Here is a 12,491-nt window from a genome sequence, read left to right as displayed (position 1 = left end):
ATCTGGATGTTGACAATTACTACAATCATATAGATACAAAAGATATCTTGATTAATATAGAACTTTGAAAGAGGATTGACACAATACTCCAATCAACAAATAGATGCAACTAAACGATCTAAAATTTCAAGTATTCATCTGCCACGTATCTCTATTGGATATTATATTCGCCTTCATCTAGCAAAAGTTTTTATACTTGTTTGAACCTATTACTGAATAGAATATATTAAACATGAATTAACTACTTGAACTTGTTACACATGTTAAGTTCCCTTACCCATGTCCCAATTTTCTTTCTAAAGATAAATGAGTTTGCAGAACACTTAAAAGGAATAATCATTGAGTATTAGCAAGATTCAATTGTCCATGACACATCAGAAAATGTTAGATCTTTTAATATAGTCTAATCACGAAGGAGTTAGTAAAATACACTAATGAAGAGTGCAGATCCAATTTAATTATCAGCCAAAAGCCAGTCCTTTGTATCTTGCTGAAAAACCTCCTATAAATCAATTCCCTTATGGATATTGAACAATTTTCTTTTTTGCTTTTCTCCACAAAATATTTACTAACTTGTAGACTCCTTTAATTAAGTTAACAGTAGCACTTTAACATCAACAAAATTGTTTTTCGATATGACCATTTGCTACTAATTTTCCATTTCTTCCAATTGCATCAACGAGGTCATGATAGCTACATCCACTTGAAATAACAAAGTTCCTCATCAATTACTAAAAGAATATTTGAGGACCTAAGCACCAAAATAACCCAACCATATACAACAGTTACTTAAATCTCTATCCTTCTAATTTTTGTCTTTATGACCTTGATGCTAGAGTCGATTTAACCTTCGAACTGAGTCCTGAATTTTTCAGGTTATCTGCACATTATCTGTCCTAGATTTTGCATTCTCAGATGTTTCGATGAGACAATGGCTTGTTTTGTTCTTCATGCATCTATACCATTTGCTGCTTCATTGATCAGTCTATCTTGTCGCTAGTCCAAATTTTCAATTTAACACAATATAGTGTTGGTCGATTTTAGATGTATTACTTAGTTCATCATAAGAACGACTCTACACTTACCAAAAATGGTTCCTGAGAGTTCTTGGAAATAATCCAGCAGCTTCAGTTATGTTCTTTGCAATTATTTTCTGTTAATTGCAATTAGTTCTTGGAAAATGTTAATGCATCCTAATGTTAATCACGAAAACTAAAATGATCAACAGTCATCAGGTTCTAAACTGATGCATAGAATTTTCCTTGTAGACACAAACAATTGTGCTACATGACCTACATCATTCTTGCTTCCAAGTAATCTAACTATTAACTGAATCCACTGTAATATTCAGAAGTGTCACTGTTAGATACTATGTAGCCACTAGTTACTATTATTACACAGGAGATCAACAGTTGATACAAATTCCTGCCTGTAATCCACCCTTAACAAGAAGTGGCAAATAAGCAAGGTGGTCAAACATTTGTAATAATTTTCTGTACATGTTTGAATGTGGAAGATGTTGCCAAAGTGCATGGAAATGCAAGAATTTCTTGAATAACATACCATGATCCTCTATACAATGATGCCAATACTTCCACTTGTCAATTTTTTCCTCCTTTGAAGATTCAGGTAATTCAACTCTCCTAAAGTAATCCAAGAACCAACGGTCTAGCACACTAGAGCACATCAAGAATCAAATCCATAAAAGCCCAATTCAGCAGAAACCTTTCAAGAAATGCAGAACCGCGTAGTCCTATAACAAGTTTGGGCAATAAATTCTACAGAATCATATTATTTGATCGTCTGTCTAAGGTAAGAGAAATTAGCAATAAAGACGTCGGCGACCTTGGAAACCATCTCAAACTCGAAGTTGGAAACGTGAAAAAGGAGGAGGCGGGCGAGGAGGCCAGGGGCGGCGGCCACCTGGATGACGGCGGCGAGGGCCTCCGTTCTTGGATGTCGACAAGACTCTATATAGATTGGAGGACTCCAGCGGAGAAGAGCCATTCGTCCATGCGACGAGGCCTAGGAGAAAGACAAGAGAGAGAGGAAGGAACCCAAGACTCGGGGAAATGGACGAAGAAGGAAACCAATTCAGCAGAAACCAGATAATTTAACCCTCCTAAAGAAATCCAAGAACCAACGATCTAGCACATCAAGAATCAAACCCATAAAGCCTCGATTCAACACAAACCTTTCAAGAAATGTAGAAACGCGTAGTCCTGCAACAAGTTTAGGAAATAAATTCTACGTATTCATATTTTTTGATCGTCTGTCTTAGTAAGATACATTATCAAGAACTTGCCGACCTTGGAAACGATCTCGAATTCGAAGCTGGAAACGTGGAATGGGAGGAGGCGGGAGAGAAGGCCACGGGCGGCGGCCACCTGGACGGCGGGCGGTAAGCGCTCCCGTTCTTGGATGTGCAGGACTCGATAAAGGTGGGATGACTCCAGCGGAGAAGAGCCGGCCGCCCATGGGAGGAGGAAAACGAGAAAGAGAAGAGAGAGGAAGAGAGCGAAGAGGGGACGGATTCCGGGTAGCGGGCGAGGAGAAGCCATGGGAATGGCCGGCCGGTCGGAGCATTTTTAAGTGGGTGAGTGGGGAAGGGGTGTGTCACCTGTGTCCCGTCCCATTCACCACGCACGAGAGAATGCGCTTCCAGAAAGGTCCTCATAACTCTCTTTGTTGGACCCACACAAAACAACCAATCGGAAGGTGTCCTTTGGTATCCCGGCTCACACTAGATATGGATGTAGGATGACGCGGTGCTTACATAAGCCAGGAGAAGAGAACAGCGCAGGCCGGCAAGGGTTTTCGGGATTTTTGTATCATCCTCTACATTTAAGTATAATTTAATATCCATAATTCTTATTTATTCTTGTTAACATAAACGTCAGAAAATGAGATTTGATCTATCAAGACTTTATCCAATCTATCCATATACTGATCTATCAAGACTTTATCCAATCTAATCAATACATTTCAAAAATTACACTAATATCCATCGTGTTAACCCAAATTGTTTCCTTCGATGAAACCCTAAAATTATAGAATTCACTCATCCGTAAACATATACATTATATTAAAATTTTATAGGAGCAAATATTTCATTACGAAACTTTGAATATGTATAATGGATTTGTCAGAATACTATTGATATCAAGTTTTTTACCCTTAATTGATTGTAGCAAGTTAATTTTTACAATAGAATAATTTGATATTCAAGTATAATTAGATTATTACATTATCATCGATAGGATACGTACAACAAGGATTATAAAAGAGACAACATTGCACATATTAGGATAAAAATTCTTGACGATAATGAATACTAAATGCATGGCATGTAAACACATTCGAAGGAGATGAGGTATTAAAATTCTGACATGCCTTGTGTGACTCAAGGAAGCTCAGGATGTTTGCAATGCTCAACAACAGCCATGAGGAGTCCATAAGTCCTCACGAAGGCAATGTAAACAATTTCTTGTTGCAATTATTTTTTTTGAAAAAGTAAATATTTATTTATTAATTTAACTAATTACATCATAAACAAGGGAGAATAAAAATCTGATTTCTAAAAGAAAAAACTCAGGTGAACTCTCCCGAGGCCAATTAGCTTGTGGGAACAAGTGTTAAGGGTTCTACTTATATAAGAAAATATATTGATAATGATTTAATGTACAATATGTAGCCCACAATTAATTTGCTGCTTAATCTCTTATAGTTACTTTTAGTTATGATATTTTTTACTTTATATTATATAATAAATATATTATGATATTTATGAAACTATGCAATGAGAATTAGATTACGAAGAGATCATAATAATTAATTAGACCAATTTATCTTTAAACATAAATTTTAAATATTTATGGTCATAGATTACGGACATCTAATCGGATAAACTGATATATTAGATACTTATCAATATGATGGAGATAATTGGTCTCATAGTTGTTTGTGTGAGAACACTAGGAGTATAGTGCAAGTGCTTAGTTTACTAAATGATTCGCTTACAGAATGTTGAATAGTTAATGATACCTTATCGTCAAATAATGATTCCGTAGTCTAAATTATGTATCTAGTCCTTAGACTTGAGGCACCAAGGATATCTTGTTTAAGTACTTCATTCTTTGATACCAGACTTATAGGTTTAGAAGTTTCAGATCTAGTACAAATCGTTATTGGGAATAGTAGCCAACCTTATAAGGCAATTGGGTATCAATAAAGGATCATCCACTCTTAGTATCATTAGAGAAATATCTCATATGTTCTCAATCAAGCAAATCCCTAGCTAGGGTCACTTCAGATTGAGAGAGAATAGTTCTCTAAGAGAATTCAATAAGAGACTAGGATGGATCCCATATGGGCCTGACAACACCATGCCCAATATACAATCTCTAGGATATTAGATGGATTGGAGACTTTAAATACATAGTAAATGAGGACAGATAGGTCCAATGGATTAGATTCTCTTGTACCGTCTATAGATTATACCATAGTTGCTTAGTATATCCATAGTCGATGAGTTGAGTGAATTATTATGAGAATAATAATTCACTGAGTTAGAAGAAGTTCTAAGTCAGAAGGGATTCTAACAAGTTCAACTTATGGCCAGCTTGGTATTAGGCCTAGAGAGTCACATATGTTGAATCTCGGATTTTGATGATGAAACCAATTGATATGTGTTTATGATTTAATCTGTGTTTTGATTGACGTAGGATGCTTCGATCAGGATGAGATAATTAAAACAGGAAGAATCATGTTGGGCCGGGGGAAAACATGTTAGAAGATTGGACGTCGGGCCGGAGGAACGGTCGACGTATCAACAGAAGGCTTCGGGTCGTGGATTCAAGCATCGAGCCAAGAAGAGCGGATATTGCGCCAAGAATATCGGAGTTACGGAGTCAACTGGCCGATTGGGCAATAGGCCGCAAGAGAGGACGATGCGCCGAAGAATCGGACGAAGCATCGAGGGACCAATGACATGCCGGACAACATGATTATTGCTTAGTATTAATTATCTAGATCGAAGTGTGTTTTACATATGCAGGATTAACTACGATAGCAAGGCATGAAGCAAAATGAAGTCTCGGAGTCAAGGACGCGACTTAGTTGGTGTTAGTTTGGCAAGTCCCATATAGTCCCACATCAGGAAAATCAAGTTTGGTATCTCCTGTTTAAACTATAAATAAGGGCCTGGGCTTTGAAGTCAATGTACCACAAGAAACACATAATTGTTTGCTTTGGGTTTTCTTATTTAGTAGTTTCAGGTGTTTTATGGCCTAGGAACATCTTCCTAAGGCATTTGTAATAGTCCTATTTTATAGTAGTGATTTGCTCCTCCTTCGTCCATAGATGTAGGTCAATTGACGAACCACGTAAATCTAGTATTCTTGTCTCTTTTATTTTTCTGCTTTATTATCTTTTTTTGGGTTGCCAAAGTACCCTTTGCTAAATTTCCTGGGGCTAGCTCTAACAAACTGGTATCAGAGCCTGGTTTCGGGATCTTTTGACAACGATAACAATAACAAAGATCATTGTCGAGAAAATCGATAAAAATGTCAACTTCGGTATGTGGCAACTCAAGATGGAGGCCATTCTGGTTCAAGACGGAGTTGATTTGACACTACAGGGAGCTGAGAACATTCCAGATGATATGTTAAAAGAAGAGCTTGCGGGTATGGATAAGAAGGCCCGATCAAGTATTATTCTAAATCTCTCTAATGAGGTTTTACGGGAGGTAGCTACGGAGACTATGGCTAAGAGCATGTGGGACAAGCTTAAAGCCTTGTATATAAAGAGGACAGTGGAGAATCGTCTCTACTTGAAGCAGAGTTTGTATATGCTTCAGATGACTGAAGGTATATCTATACTCTCACATCTTGATAAATTTGATTCCTTAGTTATGGATTTGGAGAATATAGATGCGAAAATTGATGACGAGGATAAGGCCCTATTACTTTTGTGTTCTCTTCCCCAATCCTTTAAGTAGTTCGTGATACTATGATTTATGGAAAAGAAACAATTTCGTATCAGGAAATTATTAAATCTGCACTAAAATCTAAGGAGCAGATAGATAGGGATATCACTACGAAAAGTAGAGGGAATCAGGTTGAGGGTCTGGTTGTTAGGGGTAGAATGGATAAAAGAGAATTTGACAGTAGTAGATCTAAATCCAGACATAGAAATTTGGAGTGCAAATATTGTCATAAAATGGGGCACATTAAGGCTGATTGCTTTAAATTGAAAAATAAATTAAAGCAAAAGGGAAAACTTGTTGAGAAAACTACTGAGTCCGCTGAAGTTAGTGTAGCAGCTGATGAGAATTTTGGAAATATTTTCTTTGCTACTGATGACAGGACGAGGTCTAAAAATGAATTGATTTTAAATTCGAGTTGTTTTTTATCACGTGTCCCAATAGAGATTTGTTTTCCACATATGAATCTTGTAATGGTGGAATTGTTTTGATGGGCAATAATGTTGCGTATGATGTTGTTGGTAGAGGCACAATCTGAATTAAAATGCACGATGGTATTGTGAGGATGCTCACTAATGTTAGACATATTCCTGATTTAAAAATAAATCTCATCTATTTAGGCACCCTAGAGGCTCTTGGGTGTAAATACGCAACTGAAGGTGGAGTTATGAAAGTTTCTAGAAGTGCCCTTGTTGTTATGAAAGCTTGTAGGTCTAGTAGCTTAAATATTTTGCAGGGAACTACTGTCATAGGCTCGGTTGCAGTCTCCTCATCATCATTGTCTGATTCTGACATCACCAAATTATGGCATATGTGTTTGGGTCATATGAGCGAAAAAGGTTTGAGCATATTAAGCAAAAGGGGTCTTCTTTGCGGACAGAGTACTGGACTACTGGATTTCTATGAACACTGCATTTTTGGAAAGCAGAAAAGAGTCAGCTTCAATTCTTCGGTAGTTCACAAAATGAAAGGTACTCTTGACTATATTCATTCAGACCTTTAGGGTCTAGCTCGTGTTCAGTCTAAGGGTGGTGCCAAGTATATGTTGACTTTCATTGACGATTCTTCCAGGAAAGTTTGGGTTTATTTTCTGAAGCATAAAAATGATGTTTTTCTAACCTTTAAACAATGAAAGGCTTTGATTGAGAAGCAAACAGGTAAACAGATTAAGCGGCTTCGAACAGATAATGGCATGGAATTTTGTGAAGGTGACTTTGATGAATTTTGTAAAAACGAAGGAATTGTTCGGTATCGCACTATTATGATGATGCCTCAGCAAAATGGTGTGGCCGAACATATGAATAGAACACTCTCGGAGAGAGCAAGGTGTATGATCTCAAATGCAGGGTTGACAAAGGACTTTTGGGTAGAGGCGATTAATATGGCCTGTTACGTTGTTAACCGCGCTCCTTCTACAGCACTTGACTTTAAAACTCCGGAGAAAGTTTGGTCAGGTACTCCTGCTAATTACTCTAATTTAAATTTTTTTGGGTGTCCAACATACATGCATGTAAATAAAGGAAAATTAGAGTCTCGAGCTAAAAGTGTATTTTCCTTGGGTATGCTTCTAGGGTGAAAGGATACAGATTATGGTGTTCTGATCCTAAATCCCCAAAATTTATAATCAGTAGAGATGTTACTTTTAATGAATTGTCTATGTTATCTTCCAAAGAGGAATCTACTAGTTGTACAAATGATAGTGCGCAGAAGTAGATGAAGCTTGAGATTGGTAGTTTTGATTCTTTTCAATCAAACTCTTTGACTCAAAGAATACCAGTAGATGATCCCAAGTCTACTAACGAAGATGATCTAGAGGAAGAGCAATATTCCATAGCCAAGGATAGACCATGGAGAGATATTTGACCACCACAAAGATATACAAATTTAGTTGCATATGCTTTGTCTGTTGCAGAAGAAACAAGTGAAGTTGGTGAACCTACTACCTACTCAGATGTAGTTTCTTATGATAATTCCGCTAAGTGGTTGATTGCGATGAATGAAGAAATTGAATCTCTCCATCAGAATAGAACTTGGGATCTTGTGAAGCCACCTTCGAGTAAGAAAATTATTGGATGCAAATGGGTCTTCAAAAGGAAGGAAGGTATTCCAGGGGTTGAAGATGCAAGGTACAAAGCACGATTGGTTGCAAAGGGCTATAGTCAGGTACATGGTGTTGATTTTCATGACGTATTTTCACCTGTTGTTAAACATAGCTCTATTCGTGTTTTGTTTGCTTTAGTTGCCATGTATGATTTGGAATTGGAGTAACTTGATGTCAAGACAGCTTTCTTACATTGTAAACTTGAAGAACAAATTTATATGGAACAACCTTATGGATTTAAAGTTGATGATAAGGAAGACCATGTTTGCTTGTTAAAGAAATTCTTGTACGGATTGAAGCAGTCTCCAAGATAGTGGTATAAGAGGTTTAATTCTTTTATGTTGAGTTATGGTTACACGAGGAGCATGTATTATAGCGGTGTCTACTTCCGGAAGTTTACTGATGACTCTTTTGTGTATTTGTTGCTTTATGTTGATGACATGCTTATTGCAGCTAAAAATTTGTCAGAAATTCACACTTTGAAAATACAGCTGAGTAGTGAATTTGAAATCAAAGATTTAGGAGCAGCTAAGAAAATTCTTGGCATGGAGATCAAAAGAGAACGAGGAGTTGGAAAATTATTTCTGACTCAGAAAAATTACCTCGAGAAAGTCTTGGAGAGGTTTGGCATGAAAAACGCTAAGCCAGTGAGTACTTCTCTTGCTAGCCATTTTCAGCTATCTGTTGCTCAGTCACCATAGTCAGTTGAAGAGGAAGAATATATGGTGCAAGTTCCATATTCCAATGTCATCAGCAGTATTATGTATGCAATGGTTTGTACTCGTCCAAATATTTCATAAGCAGTTAGTGTGGTTAGCAGATATATGTCTCTCCCAAGTAAAACATATTGGCAGGCTATGAAGTGGATTCTCAGATACTTGGAAGGGACTTCAGATGCTTATTTGGAGTTTGGAAAAAATCGTGACACTTTGGTTGGTTTCGTCGACTCTAATTATGCCCCGGATCTTGATAAACGAAGATCTTTGATAGGGTATGTTTTTTGCGTTGGCGATTGTGCAGTTAGTTGGAAAGCTTCCTTACAACCTGTCGTGGCTTTATATACTAAGAGGCAAAATATATGGCAGTGACAGAGGCGATCAAAGAAGTTTTATGGTTAAGAGGTTTGTTCGACGAATTATATTTGCATCAAGGTATTACTATAATTTACTGTAATAGTCAAAGTGCTATTCATTTGACTAAAGACCAGATGTATCATGAGAGGACGAAACACATTGATGTGAAGTTTCATTTTATTCGGGATACCATTGCTGAGGGAAAGGTCCTTGTTCAGAAAATTCATACGAAGGACAATCCAGCTGATATGCTTACGAAGCCTCTTCCGGTTTACAAGTTCAAGCAGTGCTTGGACTTGGTTGGTGTTCATTGTTGGTGATTGCCCATTAGGGCTTTTATGAAGAAGGTAGAGTAAGTTTTGTTAATTGTTAATGTTGGGACATGCTAAGGTGGAGATTTATTAGTTTGGCAAGTCCCACATCAGGAAAATCAAGTTTGGTATCTCCTGTTTAAACTATAAATAAGGACCTGGGCTTTGAAGTCAGATGCATCACAAGAAGCACCACAAGAAACACATAATTGTTTGCTTTTGGTTTTCTTGTTTAGTAGTTTCAGGTGTTTTATAGCCTAGGAACATCTTCCTAAGACATTTGTAATAGTCCTCTTTTATAGTAGTGATTTGCTCCTCCTTCGTTCGTGGTTGTAGGTCAATTGACCGAACCACGTAAATCTGGTGTTCTTGTCTCTTTTATTTTTCTGCTTTATTATCTTTTTTTGGGTTGCCAAATTACCTTTTGGTAAATTTCTTGGGGCTAACTCTAATAGTTGGGAGTTTGAGAGTTCGTCGGAAGTCCGAACGTTCGTCGGACGTTCTGACGGAACCAGCCGAGAAGTCTCGGAGCTTGCTAGATAAGCTCATCGGAACTCGCTAAGAAGATCATTGTGAAGTCCAGGAGCTTGCCGGAGAGTCCGCCGGAACATTGCCGAGAGATCGTCGGAAGTTCACCGGAAGTTCGCTGGAAGCTCGACGGAAGAACCAAGACTTACGGACTTTGTTTAGCTTAGAATATGTCTTAGGAATTGTAGTTAGCACTTAATTGGGTTTGGATCTAGGCTAACCCAATTAGGGACCAGCTATGCCCATGTAAGAATTGTGTTGGACCCAATGAGAGGCCTAAACAGTGCTCCAAGAAGTCTCACCATCATGGCACAGTCTTCGAGACTGTGTTAGGCGGTGGTACCGCCAGTCTAGGTGGTTGTACCATCCCTGGCAAGGTGCCAGGCGGTGGTACCGCCAGTTTGGGTGGTGGTACCGCCCAGCACTACCCCCTAGGCGGTGGTACCACCAGACCTGGGTGGTGGTACTGCCCAGGGCAATGTCAATGTCAGATTGACACTGGGCGGTGGTATCGCCCATGCTCAGGGAACCCGGGATGGGAAAGTTTTAGGCTCCAAGTTTGAATCAACTTGAAGCTTATAAATACCTCTCTCATCCCTGGTTAAAATACACAAGCACAAGAGTCTAAAAGTAAAGAAACGCTGCTGCAATCTCTTTAGAAAATTCTCTCCTCCAAGTCTAAGTGTTAGAATTCTGTTTAGAGAGGAGAGTGAGTGCTTGTAAGGGTTATCTCCTAAACCTGGTAAAAGGAGAAGAGGAGTGTAAAAGGTGATTGGCCTTCGCCTATTAAAGGAAGGCCTCTAATGGATGCCAGTGACCTCGTCGAAGGAGGAAGCCGAAAGTGGATGTAGGTCACGTTGACCGAACCACTCTAAAATTGCCGTGTTCTCTGGTTTGCATTTTATTCTTGCTATTACCTTACTGCAAACCTCTTTAAGTGCTTACTGCCTTCAATTTATTTACGAATGTGTTTCAAGTTAAGATATTTTCGAGATCGATTTTCAACGTAAACAGTTTTATCGCAACGAGACTATTGAAGACGTAATTTTTACCGCTGCACTAATTCACCCCCCCTCTTAGTGCCGACTCTTAATCCTAACAACATACATATGGTAGATGACTCGACGAATAGAGGATTAGATATGGGATATCCAATAAGTCTCTTTTACCCTTGTTTTAATGGATCCATTGGGTGAGACCTAATAGAGCATGGAGTTTAAAGGGGTTATTGGATGGGGATTCAATACCCATTAAGCCAGTAGTTATTGGATGAGGATCCAATACCCATTAAGAAATATCTATTAGGGTTTTCATGAAGGAGCTCTCTATAAACAGGAGTGGTGCTCAAAGGATCATAGGCTAGACCCCTAAAGCCGTCGGCCTCCTCGTCTCTTCCTCCCATCTCTCTTATGTTGTGAGCCCCCTCCCTAGTGTGAGAGGACAATAAGAGGGCTGACCCCTTCTTGCTTATTTTTGCTGCATGGTGGTATATTGTCATGAGGAGAGAACCCACAGCGAGGAAGAGGTGCATTGCCATTGTCGTCCACTATGTAGATCACCGCCAGAGAGGAGTTTGACAGAATTTCTTCATTTGTTGGACTAGGATTGGTATTTTATAGGATATATGAGCTCCCCTAGGTGAGAACATCTCACCCTCTTAGTGTGGTTTTGTAATTTCGAGTTTTATGCTCACAATCATCACCCAATGATCTAATACTCCTTGTTAGGAAAATCATTTTATTTTATTTTTTTTCACTACGCATGTGATGCACCTTCGATGGTTTCCCAACAATGGTATCAGAGCCAGGTTATTTGCATGATGATCGTTTTTTAATTGCATGCTATGTAGGATTGATTTTTGTTATAATCGGGGGGGGGGGGGGGGGGGGGGGGGGGGCGGGGGTTGGTAAATTAGTGCTATAAAAAGTTTAAATCAATTTCAAAAAGTTCAATCGATAAATCAGGATACAACAATAAATTAATGCAAGAGAAGAAATATAAACCGATTTATAGTAGTTTGGTCGTCCCAACCTATGTCCACTCTCAATTCCTATTTTCTCGAGGCCACCAGCTTTTACTATTGATCTTCTTTCCAATGGGTGAAGATCAACTACCATTGTTATAACACTTCTCATTTTAACAAGCTCAAGAGAGAACCTCTACACTCATTCTTTTATAAAAGACCTCACACCTCCGACATTTTGAGAATCACTTTTAGACTCAAGGAGGAGGAAGAGACTCAACCATTGTTCAAAGAGAGTGATAACCCTTACAAACTTCACAACTTATTTCTTACTCCAACCAAGCCTTGGTCGGGGGTATTTATAGCCCAAATGGCTTCAAGATGGAGCAAAAAAATTCAAATCATCAAAAATTTTGGGATTTGGATGATCCTGCAGTCATACCACCACCATCCTGGGCAGTACCACCACTAATAGTATTAATATGCACAAAACAATGTCTGTCTAGGTGGTACCACTGCCCAAGCTTGCTCA

The 12,491-nt window shown here is 38.5% G+C and overlaps 1 protein-coding gene across 7 annotated transcripts in view; it reads right to left on the bottom strand.

Annotated features, from left to right (window-relative positions):
- The window catches only part of LOC108951947 (alpha-N-acetylglucosaminidase-like), a 68,714-nt gene extending 66,086 nt beyond the window's left edge, over positions 1 to 2,628 (bottom strand). For 2 of the 7 annotated variants that reach the window (XM_065137224.1, XM_065137231.1), the window contains exon 1: positions 2,310 to 2,628. The gene's annotated coding sequence lies outside the window, so the exon portion shown is untranslated. Of the gene's footprint in view, positions 1 to 1,563; positions 1,754 to 2,194; positions 2,223 to 2,309 lie in introns of all 7 variants that reach the window. The other 5 variants (XM_065137225.1, XM_065137229.1, XM_065137230.1 and 2 more) reach the window with 5 other exon arrangements.
- Between the last annotated feature and the right edge of the window lie 9,863 nt (positions 2,629 to 12,491).

This window comes from Musa acuminata, chromosome BXJ3-1, assembly GCF_036884655.1.
Source record: "Musa acuminata AAA Group cultivar baxijiao chromosome BXJ3-1, Cavendish_Baxijiao_AAA, whole genome shotgun sequence".
In the NCBI taxonomy this organism is placed as follows: Eukaryota; Viridiplantae; Streptophyta; class Magnoliopsida; order Zingiberales; family Musaceae; genus Musa; species Musa acuminata.
Note: the sequence above shows the minus strand (reverse complement) of the source record. Positions and strands in the feature narration are given on the sequence as shown.